At 42.0% G+C, this 6,604-nt stretch overlaps 1 protein-coding gene across 2 annotated transcripts in view; it reads right to left on the bottom strand.

The window, feature by feature from the left end:
• The window catches only part of slc6a9 (solute carrier family 6 member 9), a 299,983-nt gene that overhangs the window by 221,670 nt on the left and 71,709 nt on the right, over window positions 1-6,604 (bottom strand). The window lies entirely within an intron of this gene.

The following is a 6,604-nucleotide window of genomic DNA, read 5'->3' as shown; positions in this document are numbered from 1 at the left end:
TATAACTTATACAACCTTGAGATTTGCTTGCTCACAGATAGCCACAAAGCAAGAAACCCGAAAGAATCTAATTAAAGAAAAAAAAGAATAAAAATAAAAGACCAACACTTGATGCGCAAGAGAAAGAAAAAAATAAATAAAAATTATGCAAACAATTGAAGTGAATAACAACAGACGTAGTGGTAATTTTGCAGATTAAGAGAAACAATGTACCAAAAAGGGCTGATTCTAACCTAAGGAACTCACCTCACAGAATCTCCTCACTCAGGGAGGAGATTACCACTCCCTTAGTGTACTAGTTATAAAGTCGTCGAGTCATACAGCATGAAACCTTTTCCATGCTAACTGGAATGCCTATCTGAGCTCATTCTATTTTCCTGAATTTGGCCGATATCTCTCTATTCCTCTTCTATCCACGTACCAGTGCAAATACATCTTAAACAGTATGATTGTAACTGGTACTTACTTTGATAGCTAGTTCTATTTACCCACCACCATTTATAAGAAAAGTGTGCACATAAGATCTTCTTTAAATGTTTCCTGTCTCACCTTAAACTGATGTTTTCTATTTTGAGATTATTCTACCCTTGTAAAAGGACTGTGATTATCTACCCTATCTATGCCCTCATAACTTTACTGACCTCTATAAGGTTACCCCTTAGCTTCCTGCATGAGTGATAACAATCCTTATTGTAACTAAATCCCTCGAATCCAGTCAACTTCTCAATGAATCGCTTATGCACTCCTTCTAGCACTACCATGTCCTGTCAACACCGTGGCGACCAGAACTGCACAGAATATTCCAAATCTATCCCAAACAATGTCTTATCTAGCTGCAACATGATATCAGAACCCTTATACACAATACCCTTGCCTGTAAGGTCAAGCCAGCTAAATGTACTTTCATTATCCTATCCATCTGTGTCCAGGGAGCTATCAACATACTGTACAACCCAAGGTCCTTTTCACATCAATATTTACAAGGTTCTTGCCATTTACTGTATATACTTGTTCAGGTTTGGGCTGAATTACATTCCCTATGCCACATTTACAATTGTTCTATATCATTTTGTACCCTTAGCCAAACATCTTCACAATCTAAAATTCCATCAATCTTTGTGTTTTCAGAAAACTTACTTATCAGACCACAGATGTTCTCATCCAAGTCATTTATATTAATGACAAAGCACAAAGGTGCCAGCATCGACCACTGATTACAGACGTCTGGTCACAAAAGCCATCTTCTACAACTGCACTGTGCCGTCTATACAGTCTGCCAAGGCAGCTTGGACCAGGTGCCCAAACTTGCTGGACCAACCTGTCATGTGGTGCCTTGCAAAAGTTCATATATACCAAGTCTTCCACTTTGCTTCATCAATTTTCTTAGTAAAGTCCAGTCAAATTTCCCACGTCCAAAACCAAGCCGACCCCCCTAATCAGACCCTGTTTTTTCAAGCATCTTATTCTTTAGAATAGTTTTCACCACTGGATTGTAGTTTCCTTGCTTATCCCTGCCACCCTTCTTGAAGATGGAAACAAGTTTAGCTATTCTCTAGTCTTGACTAAAGATGATACAAAAATCCTTGTGGGGGTCCAGCAATTTCCTCCCTTACTACCCATGAAACCTAGAATTAATTTCATCAGGCCCTAAGAATTTGTCCACCAATGTGTGCATCAATCTGTCTAACATGGCCACTTTCCTGATACACACATTTCAGACTGTCAGTGTGCACCTCTGTTAACACTCCATCCTTCACCCTGGTAAATACCAACATGAATTTATCACTCAAGACACTGTGCACTGGTTCCACACAAAGGCTTCCCTTTTGATCCTCTTGCTTCTAATAAAAGGGTTTGGAATTCTCTTTAATTCTGTTGCTACCTGTCAGCCAGCGATCAGGAAGCCACAGTTGGAAGCCCCTTTAATTTCAACAGCAGTCTCCCCCATTGAATGTTCGCATCTTCCACCAGCCACACTCTGGTCACTGCGGGGCAAGAGTTCATACTATTGCGATACTAAGATGGGTGGAGGGGCAGTTAGTGTTGAGAAAGTAGCAAATTGGCAGAGGGACGTAGACAGACTAGGAGAATGGGCAAAGAAGTGGCAGATGGAATATAGTTTAGGGAAATGTATGGTCTTGCACTTCTCTAGAAGGAATAAAGACATAGACTATTTTCTAACCACTGAGGAAATTCAAAAATCAGAGGTGCAAAGGGACTTAGGAGTCCTCGTGCAGGACTCTCTGAAGTTTAACTTGCAGGCTGAGTTGGTGGTAAGAAAGGCATTAAAAGAAGGTAAGGAAGGTGTTAAAATTCATTTTGAGAGGACTAGAATATAAAAGCAGGAATGTAATGCTGAAACTTTATAAAGCTTTGGTCAGACTGCACTTGCAGTATAATGAGCAGTTTTGGGCTCCCTATCTAAGCAAGGATGTGCTGGCACTGGAGAGGGTCCAGAGTCTCCTGAAGAAGATGGCACCAGCAAACAATACAACCAGACAGTTCACATCTCCTTTTTCTGTCAAACGTGGTTCTGCTACTGCTGGAGCCAGAGATCTACATGTTGGTGGCGTGTTTTTGGGCTGATTGAGCAATCTGTTGCTTTGCTGTCTCCAAGGGTGTTCCATGAGGCACAGCAGCCTTAAGGCCAAGAAGCCTTAAGAAATAGTGGATGCATTAGTGATAATTTTTCAAAACTCGTTAGATTCTGGACTAGTTCCTGAGGATTGGAGGGTGGCTAATGTAACCCCACTTTTTAAAAAAGGAGGGAGAGAGAAACCGGGGAATTATAGACCGGTTAGCCTAACATCGGTGGTGGGGAAACTGCTGGAGTCAGTTATCAAAGATGTGATAACAGCACATTTGGAAAGCGGTGAAATCATCGGACAAAGTCAGCATGGATTTGTGAAAGGAAAATCATGTCTGACGAATCTCATAGAATTTTTTGAGGATGTAACTAGTAGAGTGGATAGGGGAGAACCAGTGGATGTGGTATATTTGGATTTTCAAAATGCTTTTGACAAGGTCCCACACAGGAGATTAGTGTGCAAACTTAAAGCACACGGTATTGGGGGTAAGGTATTGGTGTGGGTGGAGAATTGGTTAGCAGACAGGAAGCAAAGAGTGGGAATAAACGGGACCTTTTCAGAATGGCAGGCGGTGACTAGTGGGGTACCGCAAGGCTCAGTGCTGGGACCCCAGTTGTTTACAATATATATTAATGACTTGGATGAGGGAATTAAATGCAGCATCTCCAAGTTTGCAGATGACACGAAGCTGGGTGACAGTGTTAGCAGTGAGGAGGATGCTAAGAGGATGCAGGGTGACTTGGATAGGTTGGGTGAGTGGGCAAATTCATGGCAGATGCAATTTAATGTGGATAAATGTGAAGTTATCCACGTTGGTGGCAAAAATAGGAAAACAGATTATTATCTGAATGGTGGCCGATTAGGAAAAGGGGAGGTGCAACGAGACCTGGGTGTCATTATACACCAGTCATTGAAAGTGGGCACGCAGGTACAGCAGGCGGTGAAAAAGGCAAATGGTATGCTGGCATTTATAGCGAGAGGATTCGAGTACAGGAGCAGGGAGGTACTACTGCAGTTGTACAAGGCCTTGGTGAGACCACACCTGGAGTATTGTGTGCAGTTTTGGTCCCCTAATCTGAGGAAAGACATCTTTGCCATAGAGGGAGTACAAAGAAGGTTCACAGATTGATTCCTGGGATGGCAGGACTTTCATATGAAGAAAGACTGGATGAACTGGGCTTGTACTCGTTGGAATTTAGAAGATTGAGGGGGGATCTGATTGAAACGTATAAGATCCTAAAGGGATTGGACAGGCTAGATGCAGGAAGATTGTTCCCGATGTTGGGGAAGTCCAGAACGAGGGGTCACAGTTTGAGGATAGAGGGGAAGACTTTTAGGACCGAGATTAGGAAAAACTTCTTCACACAGAGAGTGGTGAATCTGTGGAATTCTCTGCCACAGGAAACTGTTGAGGCCAGTTCATTGGCTATATTTAAGAGGGAGTTAGATATGGCCCTTGTGGCTACGGGGGTCAGGGGGTATGGAGGGAAGGCTGGGGTGGGGTTCTGAGTTGGATGATCAGCCATGATCATAATAAATGGCGGTGCAGGCTCGAAGGGCCGAATGGCCTACTCCTGCACCTATTTTCTATGTTTCTATGATTCTAAGCCTGGAGAAAGGGTGCAAGCCATTGATCAACTGCATTTCTCGCTGATCTAGCATTTTGTAGCGCTGAAGATTGAAATCATCAGGGCGAGTGCGTAAGGCGAGTAGGTGTTCAGTGCTATCTATCAGCATCTCACTCACTGCTGCCAGGGGAAAAACCCTGCATCTGAATGTGCTCTCTCTCTCTCTCTCGGTGCTGGCAGAGAATGGTGCCAGAATCCTGGGTCTTGCGCAAGGTTTAATCAATGCGGTTTGTAGTTTGGACTCTAGTTCATGCTAAGATGTGTTTCTGGTTTCTGGTCACTCCTTTTTTTGTTACTATTTTGGGCAGCTTTGAATCAGAATGACCTGCAGATAACATACACTGAGCTGAACTGCATCTGCCAGAGTAAGCAGGATCTCCCAGTGGCCACATATTTTAATTCTACGTCCCATTCCCATTCTGACATGTCTATCCACGGCCTCCTCTACTGTCAAGATGAAGGCACACTCAGGTTGGAGGAACAACACCTTATTTTTCATCTGGGTAGCCTCCAACCTAATGGCATGAACACTGACTTCTCTAACTTCCGTTAGTGCCCCACCTCCCCTCCGTACCCTAGACCTTATTTATTTATTTATTTATTTATTTATTTATTATTCTTACTATTTTTTTCTATCTCTCTCTGTCTCTCTCATTATAACTCCTTGCCCATCCCTGGGCTCCCCTCCCCCCTTCTTTCTCCCTCGGCCTCCCGTCCCATGATCCTCTCCCTTCTCCAGCCTCGTATCCCTTTTGCCAATCAACTTTCCAGCTCTTAGCTCCATCCCCCACCCTCCCCCCAGTCTTCTATCATTTCGGATCTCCCCCTCCCCCTCCCACTCTCAAATCTTACTACCTCTTCTTTCTGTTAGTCCTGATGAAGAGTCTCGGCCCAAAACATCGACTGTACCTCTTCCTATAGATGCTGCCTGGCCTGCTGCATTCACCAGCATTTTTTATGTGTGTTGCTTGAATATATCTGGACTCATTTGATTTTGTGTTTTATATTCTATGCTTTTCACTCTTTTTTGTTGCTGTTTGCATGATATGTTTGATTTTGGTTTTATTTTGCTGGAGGAGGGTGAGATGTTTTTCTTTGAATGGGTTCTATGGTTTTCATTCTTTCATGGCTGTCTATGGGGGAAGATGAATCTTATGACTGTATACTGCATACATGCTTTAATAATAGATGCATGAATATTTGATTTCTTTTGAGGAGTTTCATGGGAATGAAAGGGTTAACGTACGAGGACCATTTGATGGCTCCGAGACTGTACCCGCTGGAATTTAGAATGAGGAGGGATCTTATTGAAATCTAATGAATATTCGAAGGCCTAGATAGAGTGGATGTGAAGAGAACGTTTCCTATACTGTACTGGTGTAAACTAGGAACAGAGTGCAGGAGGAATTTATTTAGCCAGAGGGTGGTGAATCTGTGGAATTCATCTCATAGATGGCTGTGAAGGCCAAGACATTGGGTATATGTATTTAGAGTGAATGTAGGTATGTTCTTCATTACAAAGAGTGTCAAATGTTATGTTGAGAAGGCAGGAGAATAGGGTTGCTAAGGATAACGAATCCAACATGATTGAATGGTGGAGCAGGCGCAACAGGCTGAATAGCTTAATTCTTCTTCTATGTCTTATGGTTTTATATTCAGGTTTATTGAAGAAGTAAGTAATGGAGAGTATTTTTTGATTAGTTTATATTTATCTCGATACACTTGATTTACAAATTTGGTCTAGAGTTGCTAAACAAGTGTCTGGAGGACAAGTAGAAAAAGGGAATTTAAGGTCTGTCTACTAAGTTGTCCTTAGACATCATGATTGTATCATCTAATGGCGATGCTAAGCCCTTGGCCCATATCATACAACTTTGCAAAGGTGGCTTCCAGCAAACTGAGTAATTTTTCTGGTGGTTTTATGCCTGCATCTGCTGTGCAATAAGTTTCTTTTTGCAGGAGGTAAAACATAAGAGCCGATTAAAATCAGAAGAAGTTGGAACAGTTTTACAGAGGGAAAGGACTTTTTTCTCCAAGAATCTAAGAGTAATTTACTAAAATTAAACAAATAACAAACATTAATTTACATCACTGACACCACTTGTAACCAAAAGTACTACAGATACTTAAGGAGTACTCAATCAACTTTGGCAAAAGCTGTAAAAGTTGATGGAAAAATGCAATATGGAACTACCTGTGTGATTGGCCCATACTGCAAAATCATGAGTCAGGAAAAGAGCAAACATTTGTCTTACAAGCAGTGGAAAATAAAAAGGTTGCAGTGATCTGAGTGAATTTTATTGAATAGAACCTTGTGCTCCTTTGAGAAATTGGTTATATCCAAAACAGATTTTACAAGGGTTAATATGTCTGCTTTCGGTTCCGAGA

The sequence above is a fragment of the Mobula hypostoma genome, chromosome 12, assembly GCF_963921235.1.
Source record: "Mobula hypostoma chromosome 12, sMobHyp1.1, whole genome shotgun sequence".
In the NCBI taxonomy this organism is placed as follows: domain Eukaryota; kingdom Metazoa; phylum Chordata; class Chondrichthyes; order Myliobatiformes; family Myliobatidae; genus Mobula; species Mobula hypostoma.
The sequence above is the reverse complement of the archived record's forward strand: the minus strand, read 5'-3'. Positions and strand labels throughout refer to the sequence as shown.